We start from the raw sequence: 23236 nt of genomic DNA, 5'->3' as shown, positions 1-23236 counted from the left end.
GGAGTATCATTTTGACATAACTAGCAACCTATTTTCTACTATTATCCTACCCATTTATATTTACATCCTAGTGACTTCCTACACTTTTAATCCTAAAAACCTTTTCCAAGAATTAAGAGGTAATAGTTTCTCACTTTATTAATTTCCTAAGTCATTAGTAGGTTTAAATTGGGTTTTTAAGATAATATTACTAATGATGGAATGTCTAGTTCACTTATCATACCTCTAGGTGACATCTAGTACCCATGTTTGCTGTTTTTCATTCATGCATCCACCCAAGTGAGAAACTATTATAAGGGTATTGAGGATCTAATTAGCAAGATGGCATATCTCCTTTGATTCATGCCTAGACCTCTCCAAATGAACCCAAGATCTAGTCAATAGATGGTATGATGAGTCTTTGTGCACCAATCATTAATTGGATTACTCAAGTGATAGAAAAACACTATTCATATGCATTCTCATGTCATACAGATAATGTATAGAGACATATGGTCATTTTGAAAACTCCTTAGTTCATCTAGGAGGATATCGTATATTAGTTGAATAACTTTGTTTCTTAATAACATGGTTATTTTGATAGCTTTGTTTCCTCAAACACGGGAACCATGTGTATCCTTGTAATTAGTCTTTTCTACACAGATTGTATAGATTATAAGAGGAGACAAGATGCTGATAGAGTTGTTATTGAATGTCAATTGTAGTTTGTGTAACCACATCTATATTCTCACCTACACTATGACATGTATTGTTAAAATTATTGTAATAGCCTCTCTTATAATGCAAGTATGACATGTATTGTTAAAATTATTGTAATATCCTCTCTTATAATGCAAGTTGGATTTTAATTCAAATGGTATTGTTGTGATTGAAATTCGTTAGCACGTCGTCCAGTTGGGAAGGGATCCTCATGTAGTATGTGTAGTTATCTTGTGTATTGGTTAGTTTAGTTCATAATCATAGTTATGGTTTTTATTATAGTGTTTTTGTTATGTTTTTGTAGCAGTTATATCATTTCACCATATACGTTTTGGTTCCCCATATACCTTTTCATATTCCATATGCATAACATGTGTGTTATAACATTTTAGGAAGCATAAACTATGTGTGTTTGTATCTTGTAAACGATGATGTTAATTCCTTCCAGGCTCGAAATCAATCATTAATTATATTGTATTATACAAATATTTAGAAAAGGAATGCTAATAGACAAAATAAATTATGTGTGTTTGTATCTTAGAAATGATGATGTTCATTCCTTCCAAGTTTGAAATCAACCATTCATTATATTGCATTATATAAAGATTTAGGAAGGAATGATAATAGATAAAAGATATAGGATATCCTAAAGCTCTCACTTACACGTTGCAAGGTAAGGTTTATAGAAACTAACATTGAAGACTTGACTGAAAGGATCTCAATGGTGTAATGACTATGGTCCCCAACTTTTCGTTCACACTAGCTATAACAATGCAAAACAAGGTATGGGTTACTTGTGTTTCCATGCCAAAGTAGTAAATACCATAAGGATGGTAATTCAATACGAAATAAGGCTTTAAACAACAAAATCCACATCCCCGGGAGCTCAAGGGCATAAAAAACTATGGTCCCATGACTTCTTTCTTCATGATAGCCAAACATGATGTAAGAAGAGGTCTAGGTTGTTTTTTATCCCATATCAAAAGGCTAAATTCCACAAGGTCTATGATTCAATATGAAGCTTTTAGAGGGGATACTACATGCACACTATATGGTGTGTCCATATAAAAACATTTGTGGTGCCTTTATCTAATGTCAAATAAAATAATAGGGTTAAAACTAAGGTTAATGAGAAAATAACATATCCTGGTGTTTCTATGAAAAACATTTGTCATTCCTATATCTAAGGCTAAATAAAATAATGATAGGTTAACAAGATTCATAGCTGCAACCCAACATAGTCCCTTCCTCTACCACTAATTTATTGATTAAGACTATGTCATTATTTTGTCATTATTCTAAAATACCTACATTTCTGCAATATACCATTATTTTTGCCTCTACAATACTTGCATTTCCGCAATATATCATTATTTCTGCCTCTACACCTTTGTACTGCATTTAGCACAATGAGCTTACTCAAAAGACTTTGCATTTGGCATTTTGCATACCACACTCAGCACAATGAAGTTACTCTTTTGGCATTCCATATGAAGCTATTTGGGGATTTGGATGAAAATGACCTAGCATGCTAGATATGTGATTTCACCTAGTTTTAAGCTCTATCAGAATGCTTATTATTTGAAAAAGCTACATAGACACAAAAATATATTTTTCTAATCAAGCTTGTATGTTTCAATTACCGAATGTAACAAAATGAAGAAAATTTAACCAATTTCTTTGTATTGAGAACTTTTCCGAGAAAATACAAACAGACTACGAAATGAACTTTGACAAATAAACACAACATACTCCAATTTCATATTTATTTGTGAAATTTAAGCATTCTCATGCTCGGTACTCCCATAATGCCCCTAAAAACCTTTACAGGTATAAAATAGGCTCAGACAAATCCTTATGCGGTATTCCATTTGACTCATTCAAGCTGCAAACCTAACCTTTAAAAGATATTTCAACCTTAAATTATTTTTGCATAAGTTTTGATTATCCATGTTTGGTAGTTTCGAGGGCGTTCAAATGAAAAATAAATGAGAGGTCACCTCATTGGTGATTCGATCGATGATGGTCTTCCCTATTGTATTTGTGTTTGGGCCCATGCTCTCCCTATTTTATCAATGTTCAGATGAAATACATTAATGTTTTCACCCAGAAAATAGGTTGGATGGTCTTCCCTATTGTATTGGTGTTTGGGCCTAGGCTCTCCCTATTTTATCGACGTTGGGATGAAACACAAATGTTTGGAGTAGTCTACCTAGGTGGAGGAATGGCTCGGTTTCCGTCGCCGCCTGGAAAAACCTCCGGCTCCAGCCGCGCCTAGCTCTGCCACCCTCCACAAGCTCCGCACAGCTTGATTCCGTGAACTTCCAAAGAGTAATAAACATGGATCCATGGCGCAATGGTAGCGCATCTGACTCCAGATCAGAAGGTTTCGTGTTCAATTCACGTCGGGTTCAATGTTGCCAGTTCATTTATTCTTCGCCTAGATGTTCTTTATCAGCTGCATCCCAGTCGAAGCCCTTTTGGCACTTCGCCTTTCCACTGAATGATATCTTTCCCCTGCAGGCTGCGATTTCCACAGGAGCTGCTTTCGAAAAGAGTGCTTTGTTTTTCGATTTGCAGTATCAAGCTGAAAATTCTGAATCCGTTTGAAGGACAATTGTGATTTCACTGTAAAAAAAACATGGGAGCGTATTTCCAAGCTCTCTTTGGGATATGGGTACTGGCTGCGACTTCCTCCTTCTCTGTTTATTGCCTTGCCAGTTTCTACACTTCTGAAACTGCTGTGACAGTGGGATGGGATGATCCACCAGCCTACAAGTCCACTTACAGTCGGTTTAAAGAGATAGAGAAGGAATGTAGCCCTGTTTTAGCAGAGGCTTCAGAGCTGCATCCAGAGCAGAACCGATTATATATGATTGAGCAGGACCTCTCTTTTGTAAATGGGGATTGGAAGCAACACAAGGGCTCTGCTCCTCTTCTGCCATTCACCACAAGTGACTCCAATATCACAACCGACTCCAATCACACGATATCTTTTAGGAGAAGAATCTCCAGTTACAACATCCTCGGAGAGTGCTTTGTCGAAAAACAAAGCACTCTTTTCGAAAGCAGCTCCTGTGTAAATCGTAGCCTGTAGGGGAAAGAGATGTTTCAGTGGAAAGGTGAAGTTCCAAAAGGACTTCTAGACTGGGACGCAGCCGAAAAAGAACATCTGGGTGAAGAATAAACGAACTGGCAACATTGAACCCGACGTGAATTGAACACGCAACCTTCTAATCTGGAGTTAGATGCACTACCATTGTGCCACGGATCCCTGTTTATTACTCTTTGTAAGTTCACGGAATCGAGCTAGGTGGAGCTAGCGACAGAGCTGGGCGGAGCTTGCGGAGGGTGGCGGAGCTGGGCAGAGGAATTTCTAGCAGCCGGAGCCGGAGGTTTTTCCGGGCGGTGACAGAAACTGGGTCATTCATCCGCCTAGGTAGACTACTCCCAAATGTTTTCACCAATGAAATAGGTTGTGAGTGTTTTGATGGATGATTTCATCCCTTTGTTGACTTGAGGACCCAACACCATGTATGGATTGATGAATTCACATTTTCAGTGCTCTAATCCAATACTTTTAGTCCATGCAAGGAAACTGTTGGGAATTTCTGGTAATTCCAAACAAAATTAACTGAACAGAGAGTAATACTCTGTTTTAACCTAGGAAACTAAAAATTTAATTGCTGAAGACAGAGATTTACACATGCACAAAGAACACTTGTATTCATTAAAAATACTACTGTTACAAAATAAGATCTTCCTCTAACAGAGGGATTACAACCAGAGAATGCTTCAGTTCCACACAAAAAAAATTACTTTGTCTCTCCTTTTAAAATTTTACTCTGTTGTGTAAAGAAAATTTCTTTCATATGCTGCTACGTTTTTACATTCATTTTCTCAACAAACAACAACCAAAAACAAATTCACTCGCGTTGCTGCACATTCCCTTACATTGCATTCTCAAAAAGAAATTGGACATTCACACTCTGCTGCTTTTTGCCGTCTTTTTTTCTTCACGCATATGCGCTGCTATGTGTATTACATATCATATGTAACTAAGAACAAAACAAAAAAGACATTACATATTACATGTCCCGTGAAACAAAAATAAAATTAAAAGCTTTTACCTAACTTTTCTGACCACAGTAAATTTATATTAATTACATTTAATTGCTTTACGGATAAACCTGGTGGTCAAGGAAACATTTCACTTCACGTCACGTCATATGAAGCAGGCCTGTACATCAATCGTTGATTTCAATCGAATGGCTGTCAGCAATTCCCCGGAGGTCCCTTTCAAACGAGCTTTACGCACCGGGGAATGGTTGTTTTGGAACAGTGCTTGTGGCCACGTGTCCATCATTGAATATGCTCGCTACCCTCCGGAGGAAAACCACTGTTCAACAAAAGTGGTGCAGGGAAGTTTGGCGGTTTTCTGCAATAAATGCCGCAGTTGAAATTACATTCCAACACTCCCTTTTAATTTCAACTACTGGGTTATCAGTCATACCCAGACATTTCCTCAAAAACTCAAAACTTTTCTGCCCCAATGGTTTGGTTAGAGTATCTGCAACCTGTTCCTGAGTCCTGCAGTGTTTTAAAACAATTTCTCCATTGTTTACTAATTCTCTGATGTAATGAAACTTTGTGTCAATGTGTTTCGTTCTCTTATGAAACACAACATTCTTGGATAATGCAATAGCTGAGATATTGTCACAAAAAATCACAGTTGCTTTTACCTGCTCTTGGCATAAACTTCTTAACATCCTTCTCATCCAAATTGCTTGACACGCTGTTACTATAGCTGCCACATATTCTGCCTCTTCCTTGAGCATTTGCTGGACTGTTTCTTCCACCTCTGTTTTGGCTTCTATCCATTTCCTATCCTTAATTGCTTCTTCGAAATGAACAGGGTCATCAACATGACAATATAAAGCAAACAAAGAGTTCATACCTTCATTTGCTGCCTCTTGTTCATAAATGTCACTTAAATTTATGAACTTCTTACCTCTTTCATTTGGTGTACAAGTGCTTGAAGAAGCACTTGAATTTCCTCCTTGTGGTGTGCTTGAGGAAGCACTTTCATTTCTTCTCAAGGGTGTCCCTTGCTGCCCTTGTGTTGGTGCTGCTATTTTGGGATGTATTTCAGCCATCTCCTCATCATCTTCATCATGTGACAAAGAGTTTTTAACATTCACTGTTTTCTCTATGCTTCCATCCCAAGCTTCCTCCTCAATGAACTGAACATCTCTACTCACAATAAGCTTCTTGGTGGATGGATTATACAACCTGTAAGTTTTGGATTCCTCACTGTATCCAATGAAAATAAATCTCTCCCCTTTGCTGTCCAACTTCCTCCTTAGCTGATCTGGAATGTGTGCATAGGCCACACATCCAAAAAATTTCATGTGGGTGACTCCATGCTTTGTCCCACTCCATGCTTCTTCTGGCACTCTGTTCATGACTGCTTTTGTAGGGCATCTATTAAAAATGTACATTGCATAGTGTACAGCTTCAGCCCAATAATCATTTGGCAAATGCTTTGCCTTTAACATACTTCTCGCCATATCGATGATTTTCCTATTCTTTCTTTCATCAACTCCATTTTGCTGCGGAGTGTACCTAGTGGTAAACTGCTTATGAATTCCATTTTCTCTACAAAAACGTAGAAAATTTTGGAGATATATTCACCTCCTCTATCAGTTCTTAGAACTTTGATATGCAGCCCACTTTGGTTCTCTACAAGTGCTTTGAAATTGCAAAATCTTTCAAACACTTCACTTTTGTTCTTCAGGAAATAAACCAAAGTTTTTCTAGTAAAATCATCAATAAATGTTAGTATGTAGTGGCTGCCTGCAAGTGACGGAGTTTGCATCAGTCCACATAAATCTGAGTGGACAATCTCTGAGGGTGCTTTTGCCCTTATGCTTTTCCCAGATGGAAAACTTTCTCTGTGTTGTTTCCCCAAGATACAACCTTCACAAAGGCTATCTGGTTTCTCTATCAATGGTAATCCTCTTACCATTCCTTTTCTATTCAACAAGTTAAGACCTCCAAAGTTGAGATGTCCAAATCTCATGTGCCACAACCAATTTTCATCTTTTGGTTCACTTTGGAAAGCCTCTTGTGTCACTGCTGCAATTTCTTCTTTATTTTTTAAATCTACTTTCATCCTGAGAGGGAACATCCTGTTCCTTGTCATCTTTACTTCAGCAATACGTTGTTTACTGGGTGTTTTATCCATGATGGTGCATACATCATTCACAAAGAAAACATTGTAACCCTTTTGAACAAGCTGTCCAATACTTAAGAGGTTACATTTCATTCTAGGAACATAATAAACATCTGCTATGGTTTTCTTTTCACCTTTCTTTGTTAAGACATTTACTTCTCCTTTTCCCATAACAGAAACTTTATTATCAGTCCCTAGTGTGACTTGTGACTTCACATTCTGATCTAACATAGAAAACAGGGCTATGTTTCCTGTCATATGGTTACTGCAACCGGAGTCTAGAAACCATACATCTTCACTCTTTTCTTTAGCCATATTACAAGATAAAAACAAATTATTTTCGCTGATATTTTCTCTAGTGAAATTTGTACTAGTTCTATTACTCATATCATGTTGCTTCTTCCTACATTCATTTGCATAATGCCCATATTTTTTACAATAGTGACATTGGACATTAGATTTATCATACCTTTGTCCTTGAGCATGATGTTGTCCACTTTGTTGGCTGTTGCCTTGGCCTTGGTTCTAATTTGGATTGCTACCTCTTCCTTTCTTGTTTCCTCTGCCTTGACCTCTTCCTCTTCCAAAGAACATCTCGGTCTTAAAGGCATGCTCTAGAGATGAGTTTTCATTTCTACTCAATCTTTGCTCATGTGTTATCAGTGATGCATGTAGTTCATCAACCGAGAAGTTTGTGAGATCCTTTGTCTCTTCTATGGTGGTGACAATCACATCAAACCTTGAGGGTAGGATCCTCAATAGTTTCTCCACAATCCTCCTTTCTTCAAGAATCTCTCCATGAGACCTTATATGTGTGACCAGACCAATCACATGTGTGAAGAATGAGTCGATATTATCTGACTCCTTCATGTAGAGAGTCTCAAAATCTCTCCTCAGCAACTGTAGTTTTGCTGTCTTCACTTTCTCCATGCCTTGATAGGCTATTTTGAGAGTTTCCCATGCTTCTTTGGATCTCTTAGCTGCTGCTACCCTTGGAAACACACTCTCATGCACTGCTTGATACAAAAAGTAGAGGGATTTAGAATCCCTTTTCTTATTGCTCTTCAACTTATCTTTCTTTGCCTAAGTTAAATTATTGAACTCATTTTCATTTGCTGGTTCTTCAAAACCATCCTCAACAAATTCCCATAAGTCTTGGGAAGCAAGCAAAGCTCTCATAGTTATTGCCCAATAGTCATATTTTTTTTCCATTAAATTGTGGGAGCTGAGTATTATAGATACCCATGCTAGTGCTGGCTCCAGCCATTCTTGCACTCTTAACTATGCTTCAAAATACTTGACTGTGTATTAAAATAGCTGACTTTCTTCAACAGTAACACAAAACTAACTTGAGAAATACCTTGGATTTTTTGACTAAGTTTTCACTCTGCTGGAGAAGCTGCTGTAGCAAGAAATCCTTCCTTCAGCTTCTTTGACACCTTCAAAAAGCCTAGACAAGATCTGATACCATGTTTGGAATTTTTGGTAATTCCAAACAAAATTAACTAAACAAAGAGTAATACTCTATTTTAACGCAGGAAACTAAAAATTTATTTGCTGAAGACAGAGATTTACACATGCACAAAGAACACTTGTATTCATTAAAAATACTGCTGTTACAAAATAAGATCTTCCTCTAACAAAGGGATTACAACCACAGAATGCTTCAATTCCACATAAAAAAAATTACTCTGTCTCTTCTTTGAAATTTTACTCTGCTGTGTAAAGAAAATTTCTTTCATATGTTGTTGCATTTTTACATTCATTTTCTCAATGAACAACAACCAAAAACAAATCCACTCGTGCTGCTGCGCATTCCCTTACATTGCATTCTCAAAAAGAAACTGGACATTCACACTCTGTTGCATTTTTCCCTCTTTTTTTCTTCACACATATGCGTTGCTGTGTGTATTACATATCATACGTAACTAAAAACAAAACAAAAAAGACATTACATATTACATGTCCTGTGAAACAAAAATAAAATTAAAAGCTTTTACCTAACTTTTCTGACCACAGTAAATTTATATTAATTATATTTAATTGCTTTACGGATAAACCTGGTGGTCAAGGAAACATTTCACTTCACGTCACGTCATATGAAGCAGGCCTGTACATCAACCATTGATGTCAATCGAATGGCTATCAGCAATTCCCCAGAGTTCCCTTTCAACCGAGCTTTACGCGCGGGGGAATGGTTGTTTTGGAACAGTGCTTGTGGCCACGTGTCCATCGTTGAATATGCTCGCTGCCCTTTGGAGGAAAACCATTGTTCAACAAAAGCGGTGCGGGGAAGTCTGCCAGTTTTCTGCAATAAATGCCACAGTTGAAATTACATTCCAACAGAAACACTTGTTTGAAATATCTACAAGGAAAAACTTGTGAAACAATCATTCGAAGTGCAAATCCACCTCCGCACTCCGCAATCAATAATATCAACGCCGCACTGGTTAATATCGTCAAATCTTTGGTACCTAATTAGATAGACTACAAATTGAATAATAGGATACCCCATCATAAAAGCTTCTTAGTTAGATTAAATGTGCTCTCCTTTATCTCAGTTGTTTTATAAACACACGGTAAATAAAAATTATAGAACAGTCATATTCGATAAACTAATTGCAAATAAAGTGTTACCTTTTGTTTACGATGCGGTTCAATCAAACTAGCACATTTTTGCATAGGTGGGGGAGATGTAGAGGAAGTTTTCACGTTGCTTCCTTAGCACTCCCACACCTCCGCGAACCTATAATTCGGCATTGCTTATGTGCTAAATATCACATGTAATCCAGCATCGCTTACATGTGAAAGAGGAATGCTGCTGTGCTAGAAAGCGTTTCCATGCCCAAAGACGTGTTTTAATGGCCCTTAATTGGCGAAGTGTTTCTGTCTTGACTCATATCATTTTGATTACTAGCCCCCAACTGCAACACCATTTGTCATTTCAGTCATAACCATAGAATCAGGTGTGAACTCAATTCGCCTGCCTGAACCAAAATAGACGGTCCTCCTTGTAATCTTTTACAGGGCTATCACAAAACTTGAATTGGACCAGCTGTGACGACGCCGGTAGAACCAAATTGGAGTTGTTACATTAAAATGATTAGGCTAGTATGCTAGGCTCTAGAATTTCAGTATTTCTACTAAATTATTTGGTTGTCCCATATTTTGGTTATTTCAGTATAGTATATAGCTGCTACTAGCTAAGATGTAAGCACACACTCAATCATACTAACACATGGAGGTAGGTTCACTTAAGAAGTAAAGAATATCCCTAAACTATGTATGCATGTTGATGAGAGGGAGTTAAGCCACCTTAGCTTGCAACACCTACTAGTTCTTGCGAGTCGTGTGCAATACATACAATTCAAATAAAAATTCAAGGATGTATTAATTACTTTGCTTCCGCTAAAGGCCATTACGAGTAGAAAATTAGATCTAATTTATAAATAAACTAGCATTTAGACCAAAAAGTGCAAAGAGCATGCCAATAATGTTTTGGTGTTGTTTTTGGGTTGTTTGAATCTTTCAAATAAATATACAATAATATTTGAAATAGAAGAGGAATGTTGGGAATTTCTGGTATTTCCAAACAAAATTAACTGAACAAAGAATAATACTCTGTTTTGCCACAGGATCAAACATTTGTTTCCAGAGCACAGAGTTTTAACAAAAGACACAAAAGAACTTTGTATTCATTAATAGACTTCCTGTTACAAAAAAAAAGGTCTTCCTCTTCCAGAGGGATTACAACAACAGAACTGCTTCAGATGCAATAATTTTTTTTTACTCTGTCTCTTCTTTTAAAAAAATTACTCTGTCTTAGCTTTCAAATTTTCTTACACTGCTGTGTGTAAAAACTTTTCATTCATTTGAGCACTGCTGCGTCTGACATTACATTCCCTCTCTGCATATTACACACTGCTGTGCCTGTAAAAACCCCTTTTTTACTTCTTCATACGCTCTGGTGCGTTACATTACAAAAACTCCAGAACCAAAAAAAACATTACATACATTGACTTTTTGTTTTACCTATGCCCTAAAACAAACTCCTGTGAGAATTTAAAAAAAAACAATAAAATTAAATTCTATGTACATTTACTGACCACGGTAAATTCATTAAATGTTTCAGCATGGAGATACATTCCTTTTATTATTAACCCTGTTATACAACTGCTATGGAGGTCCTCACAATAATAAAACAAAAACATGTGCCCACAACCATAACCGTAGATGTCAATCGGACGGCTGACGCTATTTCATCGGAGGTCCCTTTCATCCGAAGTTTATGCGCCGGGGAAGTGGTTTTTCCAAAAACTACTGTGTGCACATGGCAGTGGATGATTATGATCACTGCCTTTCCAAAATTACTGCTATCCGGCAAAGAGCGGTGCGGGGAAACAGGCGGTTTTCTGCGCTGTTTAGTTGGTGCGGCAGTTGAAATTAATATTTCAACACTCCCCTTTAATTTCAACTGCTGGGCTGTCAGCCATACCCAAAAATTTCCTCAAAAACTCAAAACTTTTCTGCCCCAATGGTTTGGTCAGAATATCAGCAACCTGCTCCTGAGTCCTGCAGTGTTTTAATGCAATCTCTCCATTGTTTACCAATTCCCTGATGTAATGAAACTTTGTGTCAATGTGTTTCGTTCTCTTATGGAACACAACATTATTGGATAATGCAATAGCTGAGCTATTGTCAAAAAAAATCACAGTTGCTTTTACTTGCTCTTGGCATAAGCTCCTTAACATGCTTCTCATCCAAATTGCTTGACATGTTGCTGCTGTACCTGCCACATATTCTGCTTCTGCTGTAGACAACGCTACAATAGGTTGTTTTTTAGAAGCCCATGAAATGGCTCATGAACCCATGTGAAAAACATAACCGGATGTGCTTTTCCGATAATCTAAACTTCCAGCCCAATCACTATCAGTGTATCCAATTAAATCTGAACATTCTGAAGTAGTATATAAAATGACAAACCTTTTAGTACCTTTAACATACCTCAGAATCCTTTTTGCTGCTTGCCAATGTGCTTCTTTTGGCCGCTCCATGAATCTAGAAATCAAACTAACAGCATACATTATATCCGGCCTAGTTGCAGTCAAATACATGAGGCTGCCAACTATGCCCTTGTACAAACTAGGATCAAAATCCTTGCTGCTGTCCTCTTTGCTGAGTTTTAATCCCATCACTGTGGGAGTGATTGCTGCTTTGCTCTCCTGCATATTGAATCTTTCCAACACTTCATTAACATATTTCACCCGTGAGATAAAAATCCCATTTTCATTTTGTTCTACTTCTATTCCTAAGAAGTATCTCAGCAAACCCATGTTAGTCATTTCAAATTCTTCTTTCATGACTGTTTTGAAATTTTCAATAAGATAATCATCATTACCTATGAAAATAACATCATCAACATATAACACAACAATTAGTATTTTACCATCATTTTCTTTGATGTAGACGGTGGGTTCTCCCTCACGCTTTCCAAATCCATTTTCCAGTAGATATGAATCTATCCTACTATACCACGCTCTTGGTGCTTGCTTCAGCCCATAAAGAGCTTTCTTCAATCTGCACACTTTGTGTTCTTGGCCTTTCTTTTCATAGCCTAGAGGTTGTTCAATGTAAACCTCTTCCATTAACACTCCATTTACTAATGCTAACTTCACATCAATTTGGTAAACTTTCCACTTGTTTTGTGCTGCTATGGACAACACTGCTCTCACGGTTTCCATTCTAGCAACCGGTGCAAAAGTTTCCTCATAGTATCTCCCATACTGCTGCTTATATCCTTTGACAACCAGTCTTGCCTTGTGTCTTTCTATTTTTCATTCAACATTACTCTTGGTCTTGTAGACCCATTTGACTCCAATGACTTCCTTTCCTTTTGGTAGTTCAACTAAATCCCATGTCTTGTTTCTTTCTATGGCATTGATTTCCTCGTCCATAGCTTCTATCCATTTCCTATCCTTAATTGCTTCTTCAAAATAAAGAGGGTCATCAACATGACATTATAAAGCAAACAAAGAGTTCATACCTTCATTTGCTACCTCTTGTTCATAAATGTCACTTAAATTTATGAACTTCTTACCTCTTTCATTTGGTGTACAAGTGCTTGAAGAAGCACTTGCATTTCCTCCTTGTGATGTGCTTGGAGAAGCACTTTCATTTCTCCTCAAGGGTGTCTCTTGTTGCCCTTGTGTTGGTGCTACTGTTTGGGGATGTATTTTAGCCATCTCCTCATCATTTTCATCATGTGACAAAGAGTTTTAACATTCACTATCTTCTCTATGCTTCCATCCCAAGCTTCCTCCTCAATGAACTGAACATCTCTACTCACAATAAGCTTCTTGGTGGATGGGTTATACAACCTATAAGATTTGGATTCCTCACTGTATCCAATGAAAATACATTTCTCCCCTTTTCTATCCAACTTCTTCCTTAGTTGATCTGGAATGTGTGCATAAGACACACATCCAAAAACTTTCATGTGGGTGACTCCTTGCTTTGTCCCACTCCATGCTTCTTCCGGCACTCTGTTCATGACTACTTTTGTAGGGCATCTATTCAAAATGTATGCTTCACAGTGTAAAGCTTCAGCCCAATAATCATTTGGAAAATGCTTTGCCTTTAACATGCTCCTCGCCATATCCATGATTGTCCTATTCTTCCTTTCGACAACTCCATTTTACTGTGGAGTGTACCTAGTGGTAAACTGCTTATGAATTCCATTTTCTCTACAAAAACATAGAAATTCCTTAGAGATATACTCACCTCCTCTATCAGTTACAGCCCACTTTGGTTTTCTATAAGTGCTTTGAAATTGCAAAATCTTTCAAACACTTCACTTTTGTTCTTCAGAAAGTAAACCCAAGTTTTTCTAGTAAAATCATCAATGAATGTTAGTATATAGTGGCTGCCTGCAAGTGATGGAGTTTGCATCGGTCCACATAAATCTGAGTGGACAATCTCTAGGGGTGCTTTTGCCCTTATGCTTTTCCCAGATGGAAAACTTTCTCTGTGTTTTTTCTCTAAGATACAATCTTCACAAAGGCTGTCTGGTTTCTTTATCAATGGTAATCCTCTTACCATTCCTTTTCTATTCAACAAGTTAAGTCCTCCAAAGTTGAGATGTCCAAATCTCAAGTGCCACAACCAATTTTCATCTTTTGGTTCGCTTTGGAAAGTGTTATGAAACCAGCTCAAGAAAAAGATAGAAAAAATATATCAACGCCTTAGAATTCAGCCTCTTCGAGGGGGCAACCTCCTTTACATTACATAAATGAACAATTCTTGGATGATTCAAATGATGAAACCTCCTTTCTATAAGGAGTCACAATATAACCCAACCGACCTAACAATAATAATAGAAAGCCACAAAAATAACAATAGAGGGATTCTATGGGGCACAATAATAACAATATGGGGATAATAGGGGCACAACAATATTAATAAGGGGTACAACTATAATAGTAATGGGGTAATCACTAGTATTATAGGGACTCAACATGCCCCTCTCCTTCAAAAAAGTGTTGTCCTCAATGCTTGAGAAGTTCTGGATGCTTCTGTATAAAATTATAATCCTCCCACATGGAATCTTCAGTGGATAAGTTCTTCCACTTGATAAGATACTCCGAAATTGATCGATTTCGTAGCTATCGAGTTCTTTTTTCTGTGACTGCTTTCAGTTCCAATATAATTTTTCCTTCCTCGTCAAGTTCTAGCAATATTGTTTGAATTGGGAGCTTGTCACCTATAACCTTCTTTAAACATGAAACATGGAAAACTGGGTGCAATCGAGAAGCTGCAGGAAGCTCCAATTTGTATGCCATAGTACCAATCTTTTGCAACAACTTGTATGGACCATAATACTTTGGTGATAATTTATTATCCTTCTTAGCTTGCTTGAGGGACATTTTCTTATATGGTTGTAGCTGTAGGAATACCCAATCACCTACATCAAAACTTCTTTTGCTACGATGTTGATCTGCCTGTTGTTTCATTCTATTCTGTGCCAACACGAGGTTATCCTTTAAGAGTTGGGTGATTTGTTGTTGATGTTCGATGTGATGTTCCACTACTTGAACCTTAGAATTTTCTCTTAAATATGATGTGATGGATGGTGGCTAATACCCATAAAGTGCCATAAATGGGGTCATTTTTGTTGCTGTATGGAAGGAAGTGTTATACCACCATTCAGCCAGAGGCAACCATTTGACCCATTGTGTCTGTTTATCAGATACAAAGCAACGAAGATATCCTTCCAAAAATTTGTTTACTATCTCAGTTTGCCCATCAGATTGAGGATGATAAGATGAGCTATGAGCTAACTGAGTACCAAGACAAGAAAATAATTCTGTCCAAAAATTTCCAGTGAAAATGGGATCTCTGTCACTTACAATAATCTTTGGGTTTCCATGTAGCTTTTGAATTGTTTCCATAAATGCAGTAGAAACTGTACTGGCTTTAAATGGATGTGATAATGCACAAAAGTGTGCATACTTGGTAAGTCTGTCAACTACCACCATGATGACACTCTTTCCCTCAGACTTGGGTAAACCTGTGATAAAATCCATTGAAACCTCCTCCCAACGTTGGCTTGGAATGGATAAAGGTTGTAATAGACCCGGTGTCTTAATTGTTTCAACTTTATTTTGTTGGCAAACCAAACATTTCGCCACAAACTTTTGAATATCTGATTTAAGGCCATCCCAAAAAAATTCCTTCTTAACCCTGTGGTAAGTTTTTAAAAATCCTGAGTGCCCTCCTAAGGGAGAAGTGTGCAATTCCATAAGAATCTTTTGTTTTAGCTGGGAATTCTTACAGAGGTATAAGCGATCTTTGTACCATAACGAATCATTTTGCCAGCTAAATGTATCAGACATACTGGAATCTTGTTGTAGCTTTCGAATAAGTGCCCACACTTCTTCGTCATTCTTCCATTCCTCCCTTGCTTCATTTATCCAATCTGGTTGGATAATAGAAATGGCGCACAACAATGCTTCCACATCCTCATCCTTTCTTGAGAGTGCATCTGCCACCACATTTTGCTTCCCTTTTTTGTAGATGATTTCAAAGTCATAACCCAACATCTTTGTGACCCACTTTTGTTGCTCTTTAGAGGATAATCTTTGTTCTAAAAAGTATTTAAGGCTATCATGATCCGTTTTTACCTTGAAGTGTCTTCCCATTAGGTAGGGTCGCCATTTCTTAAGTGCATGGAGTATTGCCAACATTTCCTTCTCATAAATAGCTTTGTGTAAAAAATTTCCCTTGATTGGACGACTTTCAAAAGCAATGGGTCTTTCATCTTGCATTAAAACAGCACCAATTCCATTTCCTGAAGCATCACATTCCACAATAAAGGTTTTTGTGAAGTCTGGTGTAGCTAAGACCGGTGCTTGGCACATTGCCTCTTTAAGATGTTCGAAGGCCTTTGTTGCTTCTGGAGTCCATGAAAATGCATCTTTCTTCAATAATGTTGTTAGAGGTGCTGCTATTCTCCCATAATTCTTAACAAACTTGCGATAATACCCTGTCAACCAGAGAAATCCTCGCAGATGCTTTATGGATGTGGGGATTTTCCATTCCTTAATGGCTTTAATTTTTCTAGGGTCTACCTTAACTCCTTCATGAGATACAATATGACCCAGATATTCCACCTCTTGTACTCCAAAGAAACATTTGGATCTTTTTGCATATAATTGTTTCTCCTCCAATAGTTGTAGCACCCTGTCAACATGTTCAACATGATCCTTCCAAGACTTGCTGTAGATTAGTATATCATCAAAAAATACTAACACAAATTTTCTAAGGAATGGTTTGAAAATTGAATTCATCAAACCTTGAAATGTTGAAGGTGCATTGGTAAGGCCAAAAGGCATGACCAAAAATTCATAATGACCCTCATGAGTTCTAAATGCTGTTTTCGGAATGTCTTCAGTCTTCATTCTGATTTGATGATACCTTGAACAAAGATCCAACTTGGTGAAGTAAATTGATCCATGCAATTCATCTAGTAATTCATCAATGACAGGAATGATCTTTAATAGTGAGCTTGTTGAGCTCCCTATAATCCGGACACATGCGCCATGATCCATCCTTCTTGTGCACCAATACTACTGGAGCAGAGAAAGAACTTTGACTCGGTTGAATTATACCAGCCTCTAGCATTTCTGCAACCATACGTTCAATTTCACTCTTTTGGCATAGGGATATCTGTACGGCCTGATGTTTGGAGGAACACTTCCTGGAATCAGATGAATAGCATGATCATGATCACGAATAGGTGGGAGACCTTTGGGAGTCTCAAATACCTTGGAATGATTGTCCAAGACTTTTTGGAGATCTGGAGAAATAGATGATTCCAATGTGGAAACATCTAGCGAACATAATTGTGCAATTACACCTCTTTGTTCCCTTTTTAGAAGCTTTGTCATACCGTTAGAGCTGATTATCTTTCTGGTTTCCCTGCAATACCCCTTAATTCAACTTCCTTTCCTTCCACAGAAAATTTCATGAAAAGTTCTTGAAAATTAAAAGCTATTGTACCCAAGGATTGTAGCCATTGGACTCCTAGTACAACATCAGCACCTCCCATTGGAATGGAAAGCATTGGGCTAGTCAATACATATTCTCCCATGGATAGCTTGATATTATGGCACTTTCCAGAGCAATTTATTGTTCCTCCATTTGCAATCATCACTTGACACTCTGGTGCTGGATATAAGAAGCAATTCAATTCTTTTGCTACCTTACAATGAATAAAATTGTGGGTACTTCCTGAATCAATCAACACTATTACCTTTTTCTTCTTGATTTGTCCTTCTATCTTGATGGTTTGAGGAGTGGTAATTCCGGCCAATGCATTACAAGATATGGTTGGATTCATTTCTTCTTTATCTAGGCTTTGTTCCTGGAGTATATCCTCTTCTTTTGACCTTTCTTGCTCCTTTTCTTCTTCCTCTTCACAATCTATGTAGAAAAATTTCTTCTCAGCACACTTATGACCTTTAGTGTATTTGCTATCACAACTGTAACAAAGCCCTTTTGCTCTTTTTTCTTCCAATTGTTGTGGTGTCAACCTTATAGGTTGTGGAAGACTAGGGGCAACAACACTTCCATCTTTATAGTTGTGAGTGGTATGCTTCCTGGTTGCCATAATTTTGCTTTCCATTTTTCTTGCTAACCTGAATGCCTTCTCTAATGAATCAGGTTCCCAAAGGCGAACATCATGTTGGATATTATCCTTTAAAGTCCCTATGAACACATCAATCCTATGCTCCTCTGGAATATTTTTTACCCTTATGTTCAATTTTTGGAACTCCTCAATGTGCTCCATTATTGAACCCTTTTGTTTGAGACTTATCAATTGGCTAAAAAAAGTGTTGCTTTTTGTATCCTCATAATGTGCTATCAATTCTTCCGTAAAAATTGCCCAAGTGATAATTTGTTTACGAGAGCAAAGCCATTGATACCATACAAACTGATTTGGTTCCAAATATAAAGTTTCAATATGTACCTTTTGTGTGTTTTGCACATTATTGAGATCAAAAAATTGCTCCATCTGTAATATCCATGTTGCAGGATCCTTGCCATCAAACTTCCTCATATCGATTTTTGGAATATGGTGGGTCTTCGATCCAACATTAGGGTCTATGGAATCATGATTAACATTTCTTTTGTTCTCATCATGAGTTTCCTTTACTACCCTTTCACCATTAGTGACCATTTCTTTTAGCAACTTATTCATATTTATCTTCAATTCTTCCATGTCTGTCTTCAAATCTGTCTTCCAATCGTCCATCTTAGCTTCCATGCCATTTATATTAGCTTCTGTTAGCTTTTGTGAGACTGACATTTGTTGCTAATGGTCTTGTAATTTTGATATATCATGTAGCATTTCTTCCTCTTCTTCATGAGTCATGCTACTGCTTTCAAGTTGCTTACTCAGTGTTTGCATTTTCTTTCCTCTGGACATCAGTTACCAATAACAATGCTCTACTATGCTCTTTGAATTCCTTCAAAATAATTTTTCAAACCAAGCTTAAGCAAAAATTTAAAAAAATCTACACACCTTTTTTCACTTTGTAGGAGCTCGATATTGCCTTTGATGTATCTCTGTAATTTCTGATCATCTAGTTCTAAAATTGCGACCTGTAGTAGCCCTCTATGTCCTTTTTCCAATGCCACCAGTCTGATCCCGATTGGATTCTCCAAGGAAGAGTTATGTCAAATCTCCCACAATGACCTTATTATAGACTAGTTCAGTAGAGCGAACTTGTACGACGTGCCACGTGTCCCTGTTTCGACCTTTGGATCTGAAAAAGATATACAAGAAACTACAGTCCGTCATCTTTCTGTAGCTTCTTACGAAATTTCAATTCGATGCTCAGAGAGAAAGTTATGACGATTCTCCCCAGGTCACCTGTTTGGAATGTAATTCAGGAGTCTGCAAAAAGACCAACTTCCTCAGATCATATCTCTGCAAATATAGCACGAAAAGCTCTGAAATTCGGACTCGAGGTTCAGCGTGACATCTTCTGAAATGGGTTTTTTTTTAGCTTCTGAAATGTTCACAGAAAAAAAGTTCTAGTGAAAATTCCATGATGACCTGTTTGGAGCAGCGAAACCCTAGAATCCAAAGCTCTGATACCAAATGTTATGAAACCAGCTCAAGAAAAAGATAGAAAAGATAGATCAACGCCTTAGAATTCAGCCTCTTCGAGGGGGAAACCTCCTTTACATTACATAAATGAACAATTCTTGGATGATTCAAATGACGAAACCTCCTCTCTATATATAGGAGTCTAAGGAGTCACAATATAACTCAGCCGACCTAATAATAGAAAGCCACAAAAATAACAATAGAGGGATTCTATGGGACACAGTAATAACAATATGGGGATAATAGGGGCAAAACAATATTAATAAGGGGTACAACTACAATAGTAATGGGGTAATCACTAGTATTATAGGGACCCAACAGAAAGCCTCTTGTGTCACAACTGCTATTACTTCTTTATTTTTCAAATCTTCTTTCATTCTGAGAGGGAACATCCTGTTCCTTGTCATCTTCACTTCAGCAATACATCGTTTGCTGGGTGCTCTATCCATGATGGTGCATACATTATTCACAAAGAAAACATTGTACCCATTTTGAGTAAGCTTTCCAATACTTAAGATGTTACATTTCATTCCAGGAACATAATAAACATCTGATATGGTTTTCTTTTCACCTTTCTTTGTTAAGACATTTACTTCTCCTTTTCCCATAACAGAAACTTTATTATCGGTCCCTAGTGTGACTTGTGGCTTCACACTTTGATCTAACATAGAAAACATGGCTATGTTTCCTATCATATGGTTACTACAACCGGAGTCTAGAAACCATATATCTTCACTCTTTTCTTCAGCCATATTACATGCTAAAAACAAATTATTTTGGCTGATATTTTCTCTAGTAAGATTTGCACTAGTTCTATTATTCATATCATGTTGCTTCTTCCTACATTCATTTACATAATGCCCATATTTTTTACAATAGTGACATTGGACATTGGATTTATCATACCTTTGTCCTTGAGCATGATGTTGTCCACTTTGTTGGTTGTTGCCTTGGCCTTGGTTCTGATTTGGATTGCTGCCTCTTCCTTGAGCATTTGCTGGACTGTTTCTTCCACCTATGTTTTGGCTTCTGCCTCTTCCTCTCTTGTTTTCTCTGCCTTGACCTCTTCCTCTTCCAAAGAACATCTGGGTCTTAAAGGCATCTTCTAGAGATGAGTTTTCATTTCTACTCAATCTCTGCTCATGTGTTATCAGTGATGCATGTAGTTCATCAACTAAGAAGTTTGTGAGATCCTTTGTCTCTTCTATGGTGGTTACAATCACATCGAACCTTGAGGGTAAGATCCTCAATAGTTTCTCCACAATCCTCCTTTCTTCAAGAATCTCTCCATGAGACCTTATTTGTGTGACCAGACCAATCACATGTGTGAAGAATGAGTCAATATTATCTGACTCCTTCATGCAAAGATTTTCAAAATCTCTCCTCAGCAACTGTAGTTTTGTTGTCTTCACTTTCTCCATGCCTTGATATGTTGTCTTGAGAGTTTCCCATGCTTCTTTAGATCTCTTAGCTGCTGTTATCCTTGGAAACACACTCTCATGCGCTGCTTGATACAAAAAGTAGAGGGATTTAGAATCATTCTTCTTATTTCTCTTCAACAGATCTTTCTCTGCCTGAGTTAAATTATTAAACTCATTTTCATCTGCTGGTTCTTCAAAACCATCCTCAACAAATTCCCATAATTCTTAGGAAGCAAGCAAAGCTTTCATAGTTATTGCCCAATAGTCATAGTTTTTTCCATTAAATTGTGGGAGCTGAGTATTAAAGATACCCATGCTAGTGCTGGCTCCAACCATTCTTGCACTCTTAACTATGCTTCAAAATACTTGAATGTGTATTAAAATAACTAGCTGTCCTCAACAAAAAACTAATCTTGAGAAATACCTTGGATTCTTTCTTGACTGAATCTTCACTCTGCTGGAGAAGCTGTTGCAGCAAGAAATCCTTCCTTCAGCTTCTTTGACACCTTCAAAGAGCCTAGACAAGCTCTGATACCATGTTGGGAATTTCTGGTAATTCCAAACAAAATTAACTGAACATAGAATAATACTCTGTTCTGCCACAAGATCAAAAATTTGTTTCCAGAGCACAGAGTTTTAACAACACACACAAAAGAACTTTGTATTCATTAATAGACTACCTGTTACAAAAAAAAAGGTCTTCCTCTTCCAGAGGGATTACAACAACAAAACTGCTTCAGATGCAGTAAAAAAAATTTACTCTGTCTCTGCTTTTAAAAAAATTACTCTGTCTCAGCTTTCAAATTTTCTTACACTGCTGTGTGTAAAAATATTCCTTACATTCACACTGTTGTGTGTAAAAACTTTTCATTCATTTGAGTGCTATTGCGTCTCACATTACATTCCCTCTCTGCATATTACACACTATTGTGCCTGTAAAAACCCCTTTTTTACTTCTTCATAAGCTCTTCTGTGTATTACAAACTCCAGAACCAAAAAAAACATTACATACATTGACTTTTTGTTTTACCTATGCCCTAAAACAAACTCCCGTGAGAATTAAAAAAAAACAATAAAATTAAATTCTACCTACATTTATTGACCACGATAAATTCATTAAATGTTTCTGCATGGCGATACATTCCTTTTATTATTAACCCTATTATACGGCTGCTAGGGAGGTCCTCACGATAATAAAACAAAAAAAACATGTGCCCACAACCATAACTGTAGATGTCAATCGAACGGCTGACGCTATTTCCCTGGACGTCCCTTTCATCCGAAGTTTATGCGCCGGGGAAGTGGTTTTTCCAAAAACTATTGTGTGCACGTGGCAGTCGATGATTGTGATCGCTGCCTTTCCAAAATTGCCGTTGTCCAGCAAAGAGCAGTGCGGGGAAATAGGCAGTTTTTTGCGCTGTTTAGTTGGTGCGGCAGTTGAAATTAATATTTCAACAAGGAAGGATATATAATAATATTTGAAATAGAAGAGGAAAGATATGGGAGCCCTAGCAACGAAAACTATGGTACTTCAAGTGCAAGGACACATGGGCCAGCAACAAAATCATTAGTGGCTTAAAAGACCATTTCAATGGACGCTTCTACACCTAGATTTTCCAAAATAAACCAGATAAACTAGACATCACCTCAAACTTGCAAGAAAACATTCAGTTGATCTCCATGGCCTGGACATTATAAAATCTAGTAGTCAAAAATAATTTTAATCTCAAAGGAGTCAGAAAAATGTTTTATAGTTTACCCATCATGTGGATGGTACAAACAAGCAACTACATTGATGATTATTAGGATAAACTGAAGAAAAGAGTTTTTAGGACTTCCAACAACAAATCAGTGTCATAATTAGTGATATATATATATATATATATATATATATATATATATATATATATATATATATATATAGATATATATCAGTGAGTTTGGAGAGGAGAGACATATTCATAGTTTTTTTGGAAACGTTGAAAAGAGAGATAACATGCAACTGCATTAGTCAATGTCCAACCACCAATCAAAGAGTAAAAAAAATTATCATTTGTTAACATTATTTAAAATTAATTGAAGCATACAACACCCTCTAGTGGCATCAGTGGCACATATAGTATCCTAAGTTCAGTTTGTGCTATCATATAAGTTGCTCATAGATAGCTAAAAAAGGGAACATTGAATGCCATTAGACTTCAAGGAATT

The sequence above is a fragment of the Pinus tabuliformis genome, chromosome X (genome assembly GCF_031772625.1).
Source record: "Pinus tabuliformis cultivar Carrire ecotype Pingquan chromosome X, CPIR1, whole genome shotgun sequence".
NCBI lineage: Eukaryota > Viridiplantae > Streptophyta > Pinopsida > Pinales > Pinaceae > Pinus > Pinus tabuliformis.
This window is presented reverse-complemented; position numbering follows the sequence as displayed.